The sequence below is a fragment of the Triplophysa rosa genome, linkage group LG11 (assembly GCF_024868665.1).
Source record: "Triplophysa rosa linkage group LG11, Trosa_1v2, whole genome shotgun sequence".
In the NCBI taxonomy this organism is placed as follows: domain Eukaryota; kingdom Metazoa; phylum Chordata; class Actinopteri; order Cypriniformes; family Nemacheilidae; genus Triplophysa; species Triplophysa rosa.
Window position 1 is genome coordinate 4,259,514 of NC_079900.1, and position 21,141 is coordinate 4,280,654.

The following is a 21,141-nucleotide window of genomic DNA, read 5'->3' on the forward strand; positions in this document are numbered from 1 at the left end:
GTTTATTCTTTCTTTTTTTCTCTTGTATGGATGCATATGGACGTGGATCTGTTTCGTTGGAACGGAAATAGGATGACGCGTTTGTTTGGGGTTTTTTGTTTTTGTTTGTTTGTTTTTGGATTTCCATATTTCGTTTTTTGCTGTGGTTTGCTTTTGGTTACCGTGTGGTGTTAACTCTTACTTCCTTGCACGGAAGATGACTGTGCTGGGCTGTTTTCCCCTTGGACATTTGTATATATTTGTTTTGGACAGTTTAAAATAAACCATGAAAACTAAATGCGTCTGGGATTTTGACTTTTGGGGAAATTAATGTAACTGGTGGTTTGCTATCCGGGATATTGTGATTTTGTGACGGGATTCATCCTGTCTGGCACCTGAACAACTGTAATTTAAATTTTTTTTTTTTCCTCTAAAGGTTATAAGTGTACGGGTATTATATTATATAGTGTTTGGATTGATTGTGACCACTTGGTTTAGTGGTTAGAGCCACTCGCTTCTCCGCGGGAGTCCTGAGTTCAAGACCCGTAAACGTGACTGTTTTTTTTTCTGAAATAAGGCGGCCACGTTACAGAGTGGCCGCCACTCTGTTGAACTTCCGCTCGGCGATTGGCTGCAAATTTTGAAGCGCTCTCCCCCTAATGGCTACGAATGTTGAACGCTGCAACGCGATTGGCCGCAAATGTTGAAGCGCTCCCACGCGATTGGCTGTGAGTTCAACATTCTTCAACATTTTGCCGGACGATCCTTCGGCAGCTGGCGTTCAAGGCTCCAGTCTCTTCGGAGGCGTGGGTTCAAATCCCACCGCTGCCAATCTGCCAGTTAGCGCACAGGCTGAGCTGTGAGGGCAGCCTTTAATTCGCATCTCACTTTCATGTACCTGCAGACCATCTGAGCCAAATGGGCCGGTACAGGGGGGCTCGATAAGGGGGATGCAACTGCGGCTAGGCTCACCTCCAGGGACAGGGTTGAATAACCGAGCATTGAGAAGTTATGCATAGCTCTTATTCCTGGGCCTCACTAAAATATATTTTTAAATCTTATTAGAGTTTCTGCCGGTGCGCCGTGTTGTGACGAAGACAGCGCAACCCACACGCGATCGGATTACCAAACAGTTCTGACTGTGAACCACGGTCTATACTGTAAACACAAGAAATCTCGCAAACTCTCTGGAGACTTCAGAATAAGTTTTTTCTTTTATTTCACTGTATGTTTATTATATATATATGTGTGTGTGTGTGTGTGTGTGTGTATAAATATAGTACACATTCAACGTAAACCAATGTGTACATATAACCTTTAATGTGATTTACAAATGTTTGCTTTGCAGGAACCTTTAAGGAAATCACGGGCAAAAAAAGACCAAAGAAAAGCTGTCAGGGCAGTTTTTAAAACATATCACGAGCAAAAAAAGACCAAAGAAAATCTGTCAGGGCAGTTTTTAAAACACGTCTGACTTTCACTTACCTGCCAACTCCCAGAGCCACATTATCCGGTTCAGGTGTACTTGATGATCCGCAATCTACAGGTGGCATCGCCTCCAGAGAAAGGACTGAACGCCCCTGCATCAGAAAGGTGCACAGAACCCTAAGCGGACAGAACCCTGTAAATTACTGACTGTCTGCGAAACGTTGTCGGGGCCTAATGTCAAACACAATGATGGAAACGGCGCGCGGTCTAAGGCGCTGGATTTAGGATCCAGTCTCTTCGGAGACGTGGGTTCAAATCCCACCGCTGCCAGTGGATCTGTGCTCCGCTTGTAGCGTAGTTTTTCATTTACCTCCAGAGCCACATTAGCTGGTTCAGGTGTGCTAGATGAGGGATGAACCTGCACTCACCTGCCGTACTGAACACCTCCCACTTGTTGCACAACTTCACTAGCCCGGATAGCTCAGTCGGTAGAGCATCAGACTTTTAATCTGAAGGTCCAGGGTTCAAGTACCTGTTCGGGCGATGGCGAAGTCGCCTTTACCTTGTGAGCTTTTCGGGCCCGCCCTCTGTGAAAAGAAATGAAAAGAAAACGTTTGCTCTTGAGTTGGAGTCGACATATGGGCTTTGAGCAGGATTTAATCGAGCTTTGCTTCAGCTGCCGTACTGGCATGCACCAGAAATTCCTTGAGACCTCAGCAAAACCTGCCAATCCCCTCCCTGCAGATGTAGTCAAGAAGTCCTGCTAGCGCAGCTTTGCCATAGGCCCGGTGGCTTGCCGTGATCGTATAGTGGTTAGTACTCTGCGTTGTGGACGCAGCAACTCCGGTTCGAATCCGAGTCACGGCAGGACACCACGTGCTGTGTTTGTGTCGTTGATGTGATCCTGCCTGACCCTTTTTGACGTCTCCATTACATCGACGGTTAAGCTGCCGGCTCGTCCCTCTTAGCCGCACAAGTTAAGCCCAGAGGGCACCAAACCCGTTGTAGTCGTGGCCGAGTGGTTAAGGCGATGGACTTGAAATCCATTGGGGTCTCCCCGCGCAGGTTCAAACCCTGCCGACTACGGCTTCTCTGCTTTAGGCGTTCGCTTTGTCGGACGAACAATTTCGCGAGCCGTTTTGTTGCTTTAACCCAAGTCGGTAGCATGGGATGAACAGAGAGCGAGAGAACACGATGCAGCCCTTTATAGACTCCCACGTGTTTGTTTCGAGCGGCTCTGTTACAGATGGAAAGTGTTCCTGATATAACCAGCCTAATGGCTGGTTGCCAGTACGCTCGCCTGCTTTTGCTCAAAGTGCAGTTGACACGCTCTCTCTGCTTTTTGTAAATGCGTCTTTCATGCGGGATTCCATCAAAACTGTGTAACGAGCACCAGAAGGATATAGAAGCACTTGTCAGCTGTTGTACCTGGTCCGCGTGAACTTGCGGCTGTACAGCCATCTGAGAGATACAGTGGCGAAAAAGGGCCTGCCGAAGCTGCAGTCCTGTGGTAGCGTGGCCGAGCGGTCTAAGGCGCTGGATTAAGGCTCCAGTCTCTTCGGAGGCGTGGGTTCAAATCCCACCGCTGCCAATCTGCCAGTTAGCGCACAGGCCGAGCTGTGAGGGCAGCCTTTAATTCGCATCTCACTTTCATGTACCTGCAGACCATCTGAGCCAAATGGGCCGGTACAGGGGGATGCAACTGCGGCTAGGCTCACCTCCAGGGACAGGGTTGAATAACCGAGCATTGAGAAGTTACGCAGAGCTCTTATGCCTGGGCCTCACTAAAAAAATTTTTTAAATCTTATTAGAGTTTCTGACGGTGCGCCGTGTTGTGACGAAGACAGCGCAACCCACACGCGATCGGATTACCAAACAGTTCTAACTGTGAACCACGGTCTATGCTGTGAACACAAGAAATCTCGCAAACTCTCTGGAGACTTCAGAATATGTTTTTTCTTTTATTTCACTGTATGTTTATTATATATATATGTGTGTGTGTGTGTGTGTGTGTGTGTGTGTGTGTGTGTATAAATATAGTACACATTCAACGTAAACCAATGTGTACATATAACCTTTAATGTGATTTACAAATGTTTGCTTTGCAGGAACCTTTAAGGAAATCACGGGCAAAAAAAGACCAAAGAAAAGCTGTCAGGGCAGTTTTTAAAACACGTCTGACTTTCACTTACCTGCCAACTCCCAGAGCCACATTATCCGGTTCAGGTGTACTTGATGATCTGCAATCTACAGGTGGCATCGCCTCCAGAGAAAGGACTGAACGCCCCTGCATCAGAAAGGTGCACATAACACTAAGCAGACAGAACCCTGTGAATTACTGACTGTCTGCGAAACGTTGTCGGGGCCTAATGTCAAACACAATGGTGGAAACGGCCCGCAGAAGATGCCTTTTCGAGGTAGTGTGGCCGAGCGGTCTAAGGCGCTGGATTTAGGCTCCAGTCTCTTCGGAGGCGTGGGTTCAAATCCCACTGCTGCCAGTGGATCTGTGCTCCACTTGGAGCGTATTTTTTCATTTACCTCCAGAGCCACATTAGCTGGTTCAGGTGTGCTCGATGAGGGATGAACCTGCACTCACCTGCCGTACTGAACACCTCCCACTCACCCTTGAGGGCCTACACCAAGAACTTTTTGCACACCATCACGAGCCCGGATAGCTCTACCTGTTTGCGCTTTCGGCTGTGTACTACGTCCAATCAGGACAAGCTTTTTCATTTTTGCTCGTTCTCCTGCTTCATCTTTGCGAGGATTCCCTGGCCGTCGATTCCCTGCGTCGTATCTTCTTTGCTGAGCGAATTGCGTCCCCTGCTTCATCTTTGCGAGGAATTAAAGAATTAGTCTTGCGAATAATTAAGGTGTTTTTTGCGTTACGATCACGAACTTGATGTGCTGGCATCCTGCAGCACTTTTCCTGTCACTGTCTTTTAAGATGAGCTACATTAACATTAATAACAAATGCATATATTTTTAACATTTTACAAAGTTTTTTTTGTGTTCTATTGCGACTGTGATGTGCTACTACAGCACTTCTTATGTTACTGTTATACTGTCTCCTGTGATGAACTAATTTACTTGAACGACAATAAAACATTTGTGGATTTTAATTTTTCAGTGTGCTTCAAGACGTGTTTTAAATAATGAATGTGTTTTTAGTGTTATGATCGCAATTTTGATGTGCTGGCAACATGCAGCACTTTTCGTGTCACTGTCTTTTAAGATGAGCTACAGTAACATTAACAACAAATGCATATATTTTTAACATTTTCTCGTGTGTTATGATTCTTTAAGTTATTTTTAGTGTTCTATCGTGATCGTGATGTGCTAGTGTACAGCACTTCTTATGTTACTGTTATACTGTCTCCAATGATTAACTACATTAACAACATCAACAGATGCTTATAGTTTTAACTGTTTTCTCAAATTCTATGATGCTTTACGTTGCTTACCCTTTAGATGGAAAAACCATGGTTTTACTACAGTTAAAACCAAAAAAACATGGTTACTGTAGTAAAACAATGGTTTTGCCCTGAGTAATCAATGTGCCAAAAAACCATGGTTACTACACTTGTACCACAAAAAAAACATGGTTAATTTTCGTATAGTGTTATGATCAATTGCTATCTTGATGTGCTTAAAAACTGCAGCACTTCTGATGTTACTGTCTCCTATGATGAACTAACAGTTATAATAACAACACTAATACTGTAGATTCGTGTATTTTTAGCTTTCAGTGTGCTTCTTATATCATTATCGATCATGATACTGGTGTGTTGTTGTTAAGAGTGTGTAACTGTGTTTCTATAATTATAGAACACAGAGTAATAAGTAGTCAAGTCATGGGCTAGTGTTATGTTACTAATCAGTGTATGTAATCAGTAATTATAATTCTAAACATGCTTCAAATGTTTCAGAGATGTCTAAAAAGTCACACAAGGCCTTCGGGGACGATGAGTGGATGTCCCGTCTGCGACGGTTTGCCAGCACAGGGGTTTGGCCCTCTGAAGCTGGCAACAGACCTGTTCCCCGTCAGAAGAAGTGGTTTGAACTCTTTCAGAGGGTAAGTACTGACAAAAGTTAATGAGAAAACATGCTTTAACCCATTTAACCTAACCTAGAGGTCTTTATTTGCACAGATAGATAAATGTCCAATGCAGGGCCGTGGCCAGGCAATACTTTTTGGTGGACCACAGAAATGCCTTTGTGGATTCCACACGCCTAAGGTATGCATGTCAGATGTTCAGGTATTCATCTCTTCCATGTCACGTCACACTAGGACCACACAACCCTTTTTGTGACAAAAACTTGTATGCCTTCAATGTGCCCTGCTGTGGGATTCAAAAATGATCCCACAGAGATTTTTATGTTTGTAAAGCTCAATAAAGTCATGCTGCTGTTTACATCCCTGACCATAGATTACAATTGTCACGATCGTGGTGAAAGAACCCAAATGCAGGCAGGCGGTGAAGGGGTTAACACAAGACTTTAATTTTAAACAAAAACACACAAAACAAAAACCCACGAGGGGGTATAAATCAGGAACTAAACTAAGAAACAAACAGAAAACAAAGACTTCCNTTGTCAGACAGAAGAACCGCTCCGATGCTGCTGGGGTGCAGGCCGTCAGGGCAGAAGAGCCTAGGTCGCTCCCAGAACAGATCAAAATTATCAACAAAGAGCAGCTTCTGTTCAATACACCATGACATCAACCATTTATTTAGAACAAATAGTCTACTGAACTTTTCATTCCCTCGTCCGTAGGTAGAAAGCGGCCCTGATACGATGATCCTCGCTGTGGGCGATGCGTTGCGTACCGTCTCGATCAGACTCCTGAAGTCCCTCTTCAGGATCTTCAGGATCGTATAGTGTTATGATCAATTGCTATCTTGATGTGCTTAAAAACTGCAGCACTTCTGATGTTACTGTCTCCTATGATGAACTAACAGTTATAATAACAACAATAATACTGTAGATTCTTGTATTTTTAGCTTTCAGTGTGCTTCAGTGTGTTTCTTATATCATTATCGATCATGATACTGGTGTTTTGTTGTTAAGAGTGTGTAACTGTGTTTCTATAATTATAGAACACAGAATAATAAGTAGTCAAGTCATGGGCTAGTGTTATGTTACTAATCAGTATATGTAATCAGTAATGCTAATTCTAAACATGCTTCAAATGTTTCAGAGATGTCTAAAAAGTCACACAAGGCCTTCGGGGACGATGAGTGGATGTCCCGTCAGTGACGGTTTGCCAGCACAGGGGTTTGGCCCTCTGAAGCTGGCAACAGACCTGCTCCCCGTCAGAGGAAGTGTTTTGAACTCTTTCAGAGGGTAAGTACTGACAAAAGTTAATGAGAAAACATGCTTAAACCCATTTAACCTAACCTAGAGGTCTTTATTTGCACAGATAGATAAATGTCCAATGCAGGTCCGTGGCCAGGCAACACTTTTTGGTGGACCACAGAAATGCCTTTGTGGATTCCACACGCCTAAGGTATGCATGTCAGACGTTCAGGTATTCATCTCTTTCATGTCACGTCACACTAGGACCACACAACCCTTTTTGTGACAAAAACTTGTATGCCTTCAATGTGTTCTGTGGGATTCAAAATGATCCATCAGAGATTTTTATGTTTGTAGCTCAATAAAGTCATGCTTCTGTTTACATCCCTGACCATAGATTACAATGTTTGCTTTGTCTAGTCCCATAGCTCATGCAATGATGAAATTGCAGGGAGCACAGAGGTAATTGTGAAAGTCTCTGGATTTTGCTCCATTATTCAGAAAAATGTTTTGCAAAACGCATTTTAATTTTACTTCAAACTGTTGAGATGTCAGCATCCATTTCTCATATCAATAATATTTATGTTACAATACTGTAAAAGGCTGTATTGATTAGTGTATACTTGTAAATAAAAAAGATTCATAACTTGAATATATATTATGTGTACTACTGTGTCAATATAAAAGACAACAAACTAGACATATCCTCAGATTACGATGCACATGTTATATTTATGACCTTTTAACACAAAAACACAGCAAGAAATAAAAAAAACTAAAAAGACCAGTTATTACTGATTTTCTTTTTATTGAGTGTTACACTTATAAAGCTTCTCCTACTTCAGCTTCTGCCCTCAGACTCTCGCTGGCGTACACAGATGGATTGTGGATTAAATATATAAATGTCTGTGAATATTATATTTTGCGATGCCTGTGCTTATTTTGATCTTTAAAAAATACCATGACTGAAAGGTGATTAAAACCTGCTTTCTACACCCTTGATTGTTCTTTTACCAGGCCACAAGTGCTCCACCTGCCTCCACTCCTACTTCTGTCCCGGCCTCTACATCAGCACCAACCATTTCACGGCCTGCACTTAACTCATCAATGGTAACATGTCATTTTAATATTTAAGTAGATTACCTACTCCACAAACAATTACCTATGGAATGTCCCCAAAGCCTTTTATTGGTTGGCTGGAAGATTGTTTGTGTATTCTTCAATACGGAATTCATATCTTCAAATTTCCTTTGTTTGTATGATTTTACATGAATGACAATCTGTTCTGTCATCTCCCTCTTTTAGTTTACAAAGAAACGATTTGGAGGATCCATTAGTTCAGCAGCCAAACCCAACCTAAATGTACCAAGGCGGATCCAGGTAATTTCAAAAAGACCTTAATATGTTTGATCATTATCACCGTCATTATTATGTTGATGTTAATAATGTGCAATATTTATATTCACAGCCTGGTAGTCATAGTCCGACTCCTTCAGCCAGTCAGTCACCTGCAGCCAGACCACCTCCTTCAGCCATTCCTTCTCCTTCAGCCAGACCACCTCCTTCAGCCAGACCACCTCCTTCAGCCATTCCTTCTCCTTCAGCCAGACCACCTCCTTCAGCCAGACCGTCTCCTGCAGCCAGACCTGCTCCTTCAGCCATTCCTTCTCCTTCAGCCAGACCACCTCCTTCAGCCAGACCGTCTCCTGCAACCACAAATACTCCTTCAGCCGGTCCTTCTCCTTCAGCCGGTCCTTCTCCTACAGCCAGACCTGCTCCTACATCCTCAGTGAGTACCCGTCTATTTGTTCCGGCATCTGTAATTACATGTACTGTACATATGGGTCAATCTATAATTGGGGGTACATTTCACATCAACCAAAAATTACAGAACAAATATGCTTTCTTAATAAAATTACTGTTGGTTCAGTTTATATATTTGATCAGTGTTACTTACCAGCTAGTTGACAAGCTTAATCATTAAACACCAATTTGATATTACAAGAGGAAGGATATTTTCCCTGGTGAATTTGTCAACTGTGTTTCAGACAAACTGTGTGCCACTTCACTCTGAAGTCATGAATGGACACAAAATGTACCCTAAATTATAGAATTACTTATATGCAAACTTGAGAGTGTTGAAGATTTTATTGACCAAAATATAAAGGAATCATGTACACATTACTTTTCTATTATAAATCTATCTCTACATAAGATCTGGTCTTTGTTAGCTCATCTCTAGTTGTAAATACCAGAGTCTTTGTCAGTTACCCTCCTCACCAGCTAGAAATGCTGAGATCAGACATCTGTTAAAGGTATCAGGGTAACCCCCAATAACTTAGGTGTGTGTGTGTGTGTGTGTGTGTGTGGGTGTAAGGACACTGTAAAGGTCTGCCCCCAACCAGGGTTGGGCAGTTGCATTGCAATCCAACTCGGCTTTGTTTCAACTTTGTGAGAATAAAGTCTAATTAGTTTTGGTTTCAAAACCTTGACTCAAGAGTCGTTTCTTCAGAATCAAAAGAGGAAGAACCACAACATAACAAACCAAATAACAGAAACTGCTACATAAAATTACTAATGCTGCATAAATTTAAAGATATAATTGAGTTAAATATCAATGAAAACGAATAGTGATTAATACTTTTTGGTGACATAACTGGTGATAAAAGACATTTCTAATAATAAAAAAATAATAGATTCAAAAGAACTGCATAAATGCTGATTAATTTGAAAAGTGACAACGTTGCGTCCTGCTGTGACCCGGATTCGAACCGGGGTTGCTGCGGCCACAACGCAGAGTACTAACCACTATACGCTCACGGCAAGCCACCGGCCCTCCGGCAAAACAGCGTTAGCAGGACTTCTTGACTACATCTGCAGGGATGGGATTGGCAGATTTTGCTGAGGTCTCAAGGAATTTCTGGTCAATGCGCAAAAGCTCGACTAAACCATACTCAAAGCCCATATGTCGACTCTAACTCACGAGCAAACGTTTTCTATTCACAGAGGGCGGGGCCAGAACAGCTCACAAGGTAAAGGTGACTTTGCCATCGTCCGAACTGGGACTTGAACCCTGGACCCTCAGATTAAAAATCTCATGCTCTATCGACTGAGCTATCTGGGCTCATGAAGGTCTGCAACGAGTTCTTGGTGTAGGCCCTCAACGGGGAGTGGGAGGTGTTCAGTACGGCAGGTGAGTGCAGGTTCATCCCTCATCGAGCACACCTGAACCAGCTAATGTGGCTCTGGAGGTAAATGAAAAACTACGCTCCAACACAGATCCACTGGCAGCGGTGGGATTTGAACCCATGCCTCCGATGAGACTGGAGCCTATATCCAGCGCCTTAGACCGCTCGGCCACACTGCCACTGCCATTTGGCTTAGATGGTCTGCAGGTACATGAAAGTGAGATGCGAAACAAAGGCTGCCCTCATAGCTCAGCCTGTGTGCTAACTGGCAGATTGGCAGCGGTGGGATTTGAACCCACGCCTCCGAAGAGACTGGAGCCTTAATCCAGCGCCTTAGATCGCTCGGCCACGCTACCACAGGACTACCTTTTCGGCTGGCCCTTTTACGCCACTGTATCTCTCAGATGGCTGTACAGCCACAAGTTCACGCCGACCAGGTAAAACAGCTGACAAGTGCTTCTATATCCTTCTGGTGCTCGTTACACAGTTTTGATGGAATCCCGCATGAAAGACGCATTTACAAAAAGCAGAGAGAGCGTGTCAACTGCACTTTGAGCAAAAGCAGGCGAGCGTACGTTTTCTTTTCATTTTTTCAACACAGGTCGGGGCCAGAACAGCTCACAAGGTAAAGGTGACTTTCCCATCACAGGGACTTGAACCCTGGACCCTCAGATTAAAAGTCTGATGCTTTACCGACTGAGCTAAGGCCTGCGCGCATTATTTTAGGTAAAGATGCAAGAAGAGGCACAGCAACGCGAGTTCATGCCCCGCTCTGACCAGTGATGGAATTCGTGGATTGTGTCCGTTTGGCACTGCTGGTGCTCGCGTGTGTAATCATCATTTCCCCCGCACTTTAATCAAACGTAAATTTCCGTTCACCGGGGGTGGAATACACATACAAGGGGTCTTGTGTACGGCTTTCCTTTGTTGGCTTAAATCACCTTTGTCGCTTCCACTGTATCTGTCAGATTCAGGCTGCCATCAGCCCATCTCCTGATGCGAGGTTCCATCTAAATTAAAAAATGAAGATATAAAAACTAGAGAAACAGACAAATACATTTTGAGGATTTATATTTGTGTGTGCATTAATGCTTTTGTCTACGTATACTGTATAGGTCTTTGGCTGCTCTTAAAATGTAACTGTATATATTTTATTTCTATTTGTTATAACTTTATAAATAAGTGTTTTTTTTAATAATTGTTCACCTGTCATCCAGAAGAGCTGCTAAACTGTATTTCATTGTTCCTAAACAGAGACAATAAAGTTTTATTATATTCTATTTGGTAACACATTAGTTAATGCAGCCGTGTATATTACATTACTACATGGGTAATTCGACGTAAAGATCAACCTTACCTTACCATGAAAAACGTTTTTTTACCAAAGATTTTCACTACATTTGTAGCTCAGATGGTAATATTTGGTAGTTTTAATACCCGTGTGAGGTCTCTCTTAAAGATTTCAAAGCATTTGCGATTTTACATTTACATTTAGACAATTAGCAAACGCTTTTATCCAAAGCGAATTACAAATGAGGTAAACAATGAAAGCAACTGGAACAACACAAGGACAACAAAAAGCATAAATGCACTAGACCTAGCCCACCACAGTATACAAAGCTAAGGATTTTTTTTAGATAGATAGATAGATAGATAGATAGATAGATAGATAGATAGATAGATAGATAGATAGATAGATAGATAGATAGATAGATAGAAAAGAGATAGAAGTCAGAACTGACCGGTTAACGTTAGGTGTTGACGGAAGAGATGTGTTTTCAGTCGATTCTTAAAGACTGCTACAGAATCTCCTGATCTGCAAGTATTTTTTCATACTCCATAATGGGATTATGTCACACCCATAACGGTACATATTCCTCATAAATACACACATGAAAATTAACTATTTTATGTTCTAAGCGCCATCCCTTCTCTATTTGTTCGGTATTTTGGCTTCTGGTTTGTGCATTTTAATTGACTGAAATCCAACAAAGTACGTCGAGCTACAGGTTGTTTATTTAAAATCCCTTGTTATGTGTGGAGAGAGTCATTTTGACCCTGTAGACCTTCGATACTCTCTCCGGTCTTTGTCTGTATCTCTTGTTATTGGTTATTTATTAGTTCATGCCCCACACCTGTTCCCCTTTGATTTGTCCCTTTATTTAATGCCCCTGTGCTCTCTGTCTTGTGTCGGGTCATTGCACTGTGTCGTGTGGGTGAGTTCTTGTAATGTAGTTAGTCTAGTTTGTAGTGTTCCTATGCGACGTGTTATTAGTTTAGTCTTGTCAGTTAAGTTAGTCTTGTTCTTGTTCCTCTGTTTTGTTATGTTTACCCCCATGTGGGTCTTTGTTTTGTATTTTGTCTTTGTTATTAAATGTCATGTTAACCCCTTAACCGCTGTCTGCACCTGGGTCCTCTGTTCTTGTCTCACCACACCTGAGATCCGTGACAGAATGACCCGACCATTCTGGACTCAGGAGACAGAGGGATCTCAGCGGGAAGGGTCGATACCGTCGGACTCCCCTCCAGGGTCGAAGCCGCCGGACTCCCTTCCGGGGTTGAGACTGCCGGAACCCCGTCCTGGATCGAGATTGCCGGGCTCCCTTCCAGGGTTGAGGTCGTCGGATTCCCCTGCAGGGTCGAGACTGCCGGTGTCCTGTTCCCGCCACGGATCCCTGCCGGCGTCCCAGCTGTAACTCAGGCCTGTTGAGTTGACCCCTTGTCTTGTTTGTTGTGTCTGTCCTTGTTTACTGCCCAGCTGCCAGAGAGCGCTGCCCAGCCATCGGAGATCACTGCCCAGCTGCCAGAGAGCGCTGCCCAGCCTCTGACTTCCCCCCTGTCTCGTCGACATCCAGGCCTGCCCAGCCGGTGATATCCGGCCTCCCATTCGGCCATCCAGCCGGCACCATGTCCTGTCCAGCCGGCCATCCAGCCGGTGCCATGTGTTGTCCAGCCGGTCTTCCAGCCGGCGCCATGTCGAGTCCTGCCGGCCGTCTAGACGGTGCCATGTACTATCCAGCAGGCCATACAGCTGGTGCCATGTGTTGACCAGCCGGCATTCCAGCCGGCGTCACGTACTGTCCAGCCGGCCTTCCAGCCGGCACCACGTATTGTCCAGCTGGGCTTCTAGCCGGCACCATGTACTGTCTAGCCGAACATCCAGCCGGCGCTATGTACTGTCCAGCCGGCCATCAAGCCGGCGCCATGTGTTGTCCAGCAGGCATTCTAGCCGGCACCAAGTACTGTCTAGCCGGCCATCCAGCCGGCGCCATGTACTGTCCAGCCGGCCATCTAGCCGGCGCCATGTTAGTGTTTGGATTTTTTTATGTATCATGTTTTTGTCATGTCTTGTATTGTTATGTTTTTTTTTCATAGTCTGTCCTGTCTTGTTTGTGCCTTTTGGAGCGTCAGGATATCACTCCTTAAGGCAGGGGTTCTGTCATGATTCTGCCTCATCTTGTCATGTCTTTCTTGATCTTGTGGCAGAATCTCACGGCTGGATCCCTTGTTATGTGTAGAGAGTCGGACTTCGATACTCTCTACGGTCTATGTCTATGTTCCCGCCATTTTGTATCTCTTGTTATTGGTTGTTTATTAGTTCATCCCCACACCTGTTCCCCTTTGATTTGTCCCTTTATTTAATGCCCCTGTGCTCTCTGTCTTGTGTCGGGTCATTGCACTGTGTCGTGCGGGTGAGTTCTTGTAATGTAGTTAGTCTAGTTTGTAGTGTTCCTATGCGATGTGTTATTAGTTTTGTCTTGTCAGTTTAATTAGTCTTGTTCCTATGTTTTGTTATGTTTTCCGCACGTGGGTCTTTGTTTTGTATTTTGTCTTTGTTATTAAATGTCATGTTAACCGCTGTCTGCACCTGGGTCCTCTGTTCTTCTCTCACCACACCTGAGATCCGTGACATATATATATATATTTGCCACTTTATTTTTGTTGACAAAACAAGACTGACTTACTTTGCAAATGTTGGTCAGAAGTTAATGAATAAATGTTGTCATCTTCTCCAGTCATCATCCGCAAGTCTCAATGGGCTCTTGAAGTTAATTGTTCAATTATTGGTTGTTTCTGGGGGAATCATGGTAGCGATACGAGCACTGATTAGCCATTGCATACGATTCTTGGTTGCAGCTCGGAATGTGATTGGGTGTCATTACCAAGAATAATCACGATCTACAGGTGACATGGAGAGCTAAATTTGGCGGTTAATTGACTCACTTTAAAGAGATGGATAGGAAGCAGTTAAAGGAATCTAGTGAGTTGGTAATTCACTCAGGAAAGCAACACTAAAGCAACACGGTGTTTATTACATTGGCATATCGTGTGGGCAAACAACCGGGCACCTGCGTTGGTTGTATAGTGGTGAGCATAGCTGCCTTCCAAGCAGTTGACCTGGGTTCGATTCCCGGGCCAATGCATCTCATTTTGATAAGCCCCTTGCACGAAGGAGAGAGGCATGTCACAGACTTTTCCAACAGATTTAATGTGTAGTCGAAGCTCGTTCAAGCTGCTAGAGATGACTCAAAAGCAGACACAAACCCCCCGTCGGCGAATCGAAACCCGGTTGTGCACATCACAGGCAGAGACACTGTCCGCTATACTAACGAGGACTAATTTAGAATGTTGTGGAGACTTTCCTAATCCTCCTCTGGTCCACAATGGCATTCTCATCAGATAATCACACTTTAACCTGTTGTTGATAAGAAATTCAATAGAGGAAGAAGGAGGCCTTACCATGTCCTTGTACTGCTTCAGCTAGAATTGTCAGAGACTGGAGATTTGTTCTTCATTTCCCAGGCAGATCCAGATCCTAGCACCAGTGGTCGGCAGACTGTTAGCTTCAGGGACATCCCTTCAGATTTGTCGATTGCATCAGTTTGTTGATGGACGACAACTTCACTTCGTTAGCCCCTCCCAGATGGAATGATTACGGAGGAGCCCGCACCAAAGATGACCCCCTTAAACATTGCAGTGCGACATAGGAAGCGCGCTGGTTCGAGAGCTGGTGGGTGTAGCTCGAGTTTCTCTTGATCTACACATTAAAACTTTTGCCTTTTACTAAAGATTTCCGTGGGGTGAAATCACTGTGAGTTCAATGTGCTTTTGGACGGCTCCGCTCACAGCGGGCCTCGGTGAATGTGTTAGGAATCATAGAGTTTAAGAATCCGCCTCTGCACATCTGTCTCCTGGCTGTTTTTCGGGCTCTTGGTTTTCCTCTGCTTGTTGCGAGTTTATTGTCAACATGTGCTCAGATAGATAGAGAGTTTTGTGCAATGCTCTTCAAACGTTTGGTTTTACTACGCTTCATCTGAGCTGGAAAACAGTTGACGTGCATATCCCCTCCAAGACGGGTGCTGCAGTCTCCCATATGGCCTAGCCGTTAGGATTCCTGGTTTTCAACCAGGCGGCTCGGGTTCAACTCCCGGTATGGGAAAACGGTGGGTTTCTTAGCTGCTCTTTCACTTGGAACTACCCCGTTGTTTCACAGTGAGGCAGCAGTGTAGGAGGTCAAACAAATTGCCACTGATCTCGTTTATGAGCCTTTCTGGGCTCCTCCTACTTTTAAGCCCCTTTGCACCATCCAAATTCAAGTGAGGACACAGTACTTACCTTCTATTGTAACGTGCTTCCTGAGGCCTCAGGTAACGTGCCGGACACACAGTGTTGTGTCCCGGGTGCCGACAATTCAAAAGTACAGCAGGTACAGCGGGGAGCTTTTTTTACGACACGTCTTATCACTGTCTTCACATTTTGAACCTCACCTCTACATAGAAAACATCCTAAACGTCCAATAGTGTTAAAGTGGACAATTCCATAGGTGCAAAAAGCTCCTTCTGATTTGGCAACAAAGTCACGGCGACCGGTTAGCTAGCAGCAGTCAGTCAAGCCAAAGTGCGACAGCAGCCACAAGGCATCGCTAACAAGGCTTCCAAGCACAAAGAACCAGTGACCCCGACGTGATTTGACCACGCAACATTCTGATCTGGAGTCAGACGCGCTACCGTTGCGCCACGAGGTCTACACAATCACGGTGCTCCTAGTCATGCTCTTGTATAAAGCCTCGTGACGCTACCTCCGTCCCAATGGCCGAAGAGACATGCGTCAGCTGTGCTGTATGTGGCAATGAAAACCATAATGCGTCCCTGGGTGGGCTCGAACCACCAACCTTTCGGTTAACAGCCGAACGCGCTAACCGATTGCGCCACAGAGACAGACAGAGGCCACAGGCGGGCGAGGGACGGCGGCAGAACGAGAAGTGGAATTCGTTTCTCGGACTTGGTTTGATTTGGAAACAAACAGCAGTGCTTTGCAGAGTCATAACCACATACGTCGCAGCACGGCAATATAGCGGATGCTTTCAGAGAGCCATTTTTGCCGCATATTGGTTAAGAGTCATTGAGTCTTCTGTATTTCACCAAGAAGCTGCACAAACATCCCGTCACTTGGCCTGGTGAAAAGCACCAAGAACAGAAGGCTCATACACGCCCAACGTGGAGCTCGAACCCACGACCCTGAGATTAAGAGTCTCATGCTCTACCGACTGAGCTAGCCGGGCGTACATCAGCCAGGGATTTTGGATAACACTACGGAACACTGGCTATATTTGGCGGTTAATTGACTCACTTTAAAGCGACGGATAGGAAGCAGTTAAAGGAATCTAGTGAGTTGTTAATTCACTCAGGAAGCACTTTTAGTGGGTTCGTGGCAGTGTTAATTTTGACAGCAAATTTTGATTTAGTTTTAGTCATAGTCTTTTGACGAAAATGCAATTTAGTTTTTGTCACATTTTAGTCAACCCCATCATTTTAGTTTTAGTCTAGTTTTAGTCGACGAAATATGAAAAACATTTTAGTCGAATAAATATACATTATATTTAGTCTACTAAAATCTAAATGGTTTAAATCATTTACTTAGAGTAATTAAATGTTCCATACAAAGATTCAACTGTTTTGACATAATTTACTTCACCTTAAAATGAAATTAAACCAGGTCATTACCTTTATTTTTCAGAAAAGTTCAGAAACTAGATTTGCATTGTTGGAACACAGAATATTAGATCATGAATGACATGTTCCAGTTCATTCAATCCCATTTGACTCAATTGACTCGTTAAGTAGGGCGTGTTCATTCAGTTCATTCAACCAATGAAACGCTTTGACAGGGCTCACACTCAAAGGCTATTGGCTCATGGCATGCCTCTTTGAAGAAAGAGCTGCGCTGTCTTTGCTTGATAAAGCAATGAATGAGAAATAGCTTTCAAAAAGACATATTATATAAATTGTATTACATTTCTTTAATCATGCAAACATGTTACATACTTGGTTCGAATGTACAGTTTGACTCACTTCATCACTTCTATAATCAGTAGAGGACAGCGCTGGTTTCTTTTTGCTGACTTTATGTTGCATTTCACGTTATGCAGCAGCTCGTGTTAATTTAACATAGGCATATAAAAACCTTTGGCTGCCCTCGTAATGTGTTTCGGGGTGACTCACCTGCAGACGCGCTTCAAGTTTGCGGCGTTTTACAGGCGATCGTGAAGGAAAATAAGACGCTTTGTAAACCGCGTGGAGACACAGAATACACGTGTGTGCTTCCCCTTCTCCCAGAGACTTCTCTCTACCGTTTATATGAGATAAGCACATGCGCGCAAACTGATGTCCGCCAGGTGGGACAAGAATATTTTCGTCTCATTTTTATTAGTTGACGAAAATGTCAGTATATTTTTATTACAGTTTTCGTTATCATGCATTCATTTTTATTTAGTTATCATCTCGTTTTCGTCAGTGAAAACATGTCGTTAACGAATACTTTTCGTCATAGTTTTCGTCAACGAAATTAACATTGGTTCGTGGAAATTTCCCCATTCAAATAAACTGCCATATGGCGCATAGTGGGGGCGATGGATCGTCTCACCGAAAAAGGATCCCGGTAGTCGCAACACCCATTTACACTTACCCAGGGGTAAGACCATCACACTTATAGCTAACCCCCATATAGTGGGTGAGTGGACACCTCTTGGGGCGCCCAAGAGCCATGGAGACCCTGGTGCCACCCCCCCCACCACGGTCCACGAAACCGTTTGTGGTCCACGCCAGCCTTTTCCCATTCAGGTAAGCCTCCGCAGAGGTAATCCAACCTTCTAAATAGCCGCTTTCACATCTAAATGGCTGGTCATTCAGGGTGGGGTAGCTTACTGCTGGGGAGTCGAGTCCTTGCTTTCCGCTATTCGTCCCCGCTGGCCATTGAACGCATGGGGTGTACCAGGACCACGCCCCCAGACACGCCCACTACCACGAAACCACTATCTGTCCACTGATCATCTACTTCACTCATTGGGCCTCAGATCAAACGGGGTGGAACCCCAGGCCCCGCCCACTACCACGAAACCATTTTTTTGTCCACTAGCACATTACTTTTCCCGAAGTTTTCCATATCTTTAAAAAAATATCATATATCGTGTAAAAAAAAAATACTAAGCCCTAGGGACACCCGGTCTCAATATGTCGACCAAAGACCCCCGACGTGCCAGAATCTAGAATGTGGGACACCTGGGACCCTTCTAGAAAAGTCTGTCCGTCGGTCTTCCGTTCGGCCCCGAAGGGTCGCGGGGTCTCGAGATATTAGATTCTGGGTCTCTAGTGCCCCCTTAAACAAGTTCCCAAAGAGCTAAGCCCCACGACCTCGTTCAGGGGGTCAAAGGTCAAAACAGCAACAAAAGAGTGTCTGTATTTTTCAAGGAATATTTTTGTTTATTTTTTATCAACCACTTCCTCTACGCCTACAGTTTCGGTCATTTAATATGACGCAGCAGGGGACCCCACGTGTTAGCATTCGATGCCCTAAGTTCACACCTCCCTCGGGGCCCCCGATACGGGAACCATACCTGGAACCATTTGTTCCGCCCCATTCATTAAACTGTCCAGTGGATGTCCAGAAAACGAGGTTCGAGAGGTCAGGGGATCTCGAGGCTTCGCTCACACGACCTTCACGGGCCACCGAGTCGGGACGTGAAGTTTGGGGGTCCTAGCTTCTTTCCAAGGGTATTTGATTTGGTTGAGTATACCGCAAAAATCCGGCCTTGTGTCTCAGTGTCTCCCATTGAGACGAATGGGCAGGAAGAGTGATGAGTGATTGGGCATATAAAATACTTTTTTGGGCTCCATGCCTTAGCTCTCTTGGTATGTCGCCCGTGGGGGCGTGATGCAAACACTTGTGCAATTTGGGTCACTCGGGCCCCCAGGGGTCTCGCGGCTTGAGGTCCTCGTGTAGTGTAAATTAGTGACTCTGCAACCGTATGCATTTAATGGAAATCTCGTCACGTTCGGCCCCGTAGGGTCGCGGGGTCTCAAGATTTTAGATTCTAACTCTTTAGTGACCCCTTGAACACTCCTCCGAAGAGTTAAGCCCCACGACCTCGTTCAGGGGTCAAAGGTCAAAAAAGCAACAAAAGCTTGTCTGTATTTTTCAAGGAATATTTTTGTTTATTTTTTAAACCACTTCCTGTACGCCTACGGTTTCGGCCCTTTAATATGTCGCAGCAGGGGACCCCACATGTCAGCATTCGATGCCCTGAGTTTGCACCTCCCTCGGGGCCCCCATACGGGCACCATACCTGGAACCATTTGTTCCGCCCCAAGCATTAAACTGTACAGCGGAAGTCCAGAAAACAAGGTTTGAGAGGTCAGGGGATCTCGAGGCTTCGGTCACACGACCATCACGGGTCACCGAGGCGGGACGTTAAGTTTGGGGGTCCTAGCTTCTCTCTAAGGGTATTTCATTTGGATGAGTATACTGCAAAAATCCGGCCTTGTGTCGCAGTGTCTCCCATTGAAACAAATGGGCAGGAAGAGTGATGTGTGATTGGGGATATAAATAACTTTTTTGGGCTCCAGGCCTTAGCCTTTTCGGTATGTCGCCCGTGGGGTGTGACACAAACACTTGTGCAATTTGGGGTCACTCGGGCCCCCAAGGGTCTCGCGGCTTGAGGTCCTCGTGTAGTGTAAATGAGTGACTCTGCAACCACTGAACAGACTACACAGCAACCAGGAAGTTCCCTCTTACCATTGTAACTGACAGGCCACGTGTTTGTGTTATCAAGGAGGCTTATTTTTGTATCAAAACATGCATTTTACGGTTAAAGATCATGCTATGTTGTTCAACACAGTGTGCTTAATCACATACTGGTAGATGAGATAAAACAAAGGTCACTGAGGGTCACAGTTAGTCACAATTTGTCATTTTAAACAATGGCGCCAAAACACTTATAAGGCCTCCGCGAATAATGGATATAATACTCTGAAAAGTCCTCGCTACCCATTTATTTGCATGCCACGTTTAGTGGTTATTGCAGATGTCAACCTTAGGCCAAAATATGCATACTGTGACTAATGCACACAGTATGTCGTGCAACACAGTGTACCCAATCACATACTGGAAGATCAATGCAAATAAACAACATTTGGATTCATTTTAGTCATTTTATGCATTGCTGTTGAAACAGCTATTTGGCCTCCGCTGAACAGACTACACAGCAACCAGGAAGTTCCCTCCTTCCATTGTAACTGACAGGCCACCTGTATGTGTTATCTCGGAGGCTTATTTTTGTATCAAAACATGCATTTTACGTTTAAAGATCATGCTATGTTGTTCAACACAATGTGCTTAATCACATACTGGTAGATGAGATGAAACAAAGGTCACTGAGGGTCACAGTGCCTTAGGCCTTATATGCATACCGTGACTAATGCACACAGTATGTCATGCAACACAGTGTACCTAATCACATGCTGGAAGATCAATGCAAATAAACAACATTTGGATTCATTTTTAGTCATGTTATGCATTGCCGTTGAAACTGAAATGCCATTGAAACTGAAATGCCGTTGCACTGAAATGTCCCCACTACCCATTGATTCTCAAGCCACGTGTAGTGGTTATTGTGGATGCTTATTTTCAGGTCAAAATGTGCATTTTATTTTTAACGATCATGACACACCTCTTATCATGGTGGGCTTGATGACATATCCGAAGATCAATTGAAACGGGCAACGTTTAAAAAAAAACACGGGAACACCAGCCCAGGACCGCCGGCGGGGGATCCGGGGGGCGCGCCTATGCGATCCGCGGGGTCGCCTCGGCCAGGGATCGAGTTTCTGGAAAAATAGTGGTTTAGTGGACGAAAAGTGGTTTGGTGGTAGTGGGCGGGGCCTGGGGGCGTGTCCCCCCGCTCGGGGGGACC

At 44.6% G+C, this 21,141-nt stretch overlaps 12 non-coding genes across 12 annotated transcripts; 6 read left to right on the top strand and 6 right to left on the bottom strand.

The window, feature by feature from the left end:
* The first annotated feature begins 1,877 nt into the window (after positions 1 to 1,877).
* Positions 1,878 to 1,950, top strand: trnak-uuu (transfer RNA lysine (anticodon UUU)). The gene has a single exon. It is a non-coding gene; the product is annotated as a tRNA-Lys (tRNA).
* A 461-nt stretch (positions 1,951 to 2,411) lies between these two features.
* trnas-uga (transfer RNA serine (anticodon UGA)) lies at positions 2,412 to 2,493 on the top strand. The gene has a single exon. It is a non-coding gene; the product is annotated as a tRNA-Ser (tRNA).
* A 423-nt stretch (positions 2,494 to 2,916) lies between these two features.
* Positions 2,917 to 2,998, top strand: trnal-aag (transfer RNA leucine (anticodon AAG)). The gene has a single exon. It is a non-coding gene; the product is annotated as a tRNA-Leu (tRNA).
* An 825-nt stretch (positions 2,999 to 3,823) lies between these two features.
* Positions 3,824 to 3,905, top strand: trnal-uag (transfer RNA leucine (anticodon UAG)). The gene has a single exon. It is a non-coding gene; the product is annotated as a tRNA-Leu (tRNA).
* A 6,085-nt stretch (positions 3,906 to 9,990) lies between these two features.
* Positions 9,991 to 10,072, bottom strand: trnal-uag (transfer RNA leucine (anticodon UAG)). The gene has a single exon. It is a non-coding gene; the product is annotated as a tRNA-Leu (tRNA).
* A 95-nt stretch (positions 10,073 to 10,167) lies between these two features.
* trnal-aag (transfer RNA leucine (anticodon AAG)) lies at positions 10,168 to 10,249 on the bottom strand. The gene has a single exon. It is a non-coding gene; the product is annotated as a tRNA-Leu (tRNA).
* A 276-nt stretch (positions 10,250 to 10,525) lies between these two features.
* On the bottom strand, positions 10,526 to 10,602 carry trnak-uuu (transfer RNA lysine (anticodon UUU)). The gene has a single exon. It is a non-coding gene; the product is annotated as a tRNA-Lys (tRNA).
* A 3,642-nt stretch (positions 10,603 to 14,244) lies between these two features.
* On the top strand, positions 14,245 to 14,317 carry trnag-ucc (transfer RNA glycine (anticodon UCC)). Its single transcript has one exon. It is a non-coding gene; the product is annotated as a tRNA-Gly (tRNA).
* Positions 14,318 to 14,911: 594 nt separating this feature from the next.
* LOC130562323 (U5 spliceosomal RNA) lies at positions 14,912 to 15,029 on the top strand. The gene has a single exon (XR_008963933.1). It is a non-coding gene; the product is annotated as a U5 spliceosomal RNA (small nuclear RNA).
* An 817-nt stretch (positions 15,030 to 15,846) lies between these two features.
* Positions 15,847 to 15,918, bottom strand: trnaw-cca (transfer RNA tryptophan (anticodon CCA)). Its single transcript has one exon. It is a non-coding gene; the product is annotated as a tRNA-Trp (tRNA).
* Positions 15,919 to 16,037: 119 nt separating this feature from the next.
* On the bottom strand, positions 16,038 to 16,111 carry trnan-guu (transfer RNA asparagine (anticodon GUU)). The gene has a single exon. It is a non-coding gene; the product is annotated as a tRNA-Asn (tRNA).
* A 271-nt stretch (positions 16,112 to 16,382) lies between these two features.
* On the bottom strand, positions 16,383 to 16,455 carry trnak-cuu (transfer RNA lysine (anticodon CUU)). Its single transcript has one exon. It is a non-coding gene; the product is annotated as a tRNA-Lys (tRNA).
* Between the last annotated feature and the right edge of the window lie 4,686 nt (positions 16,456 to 21,141).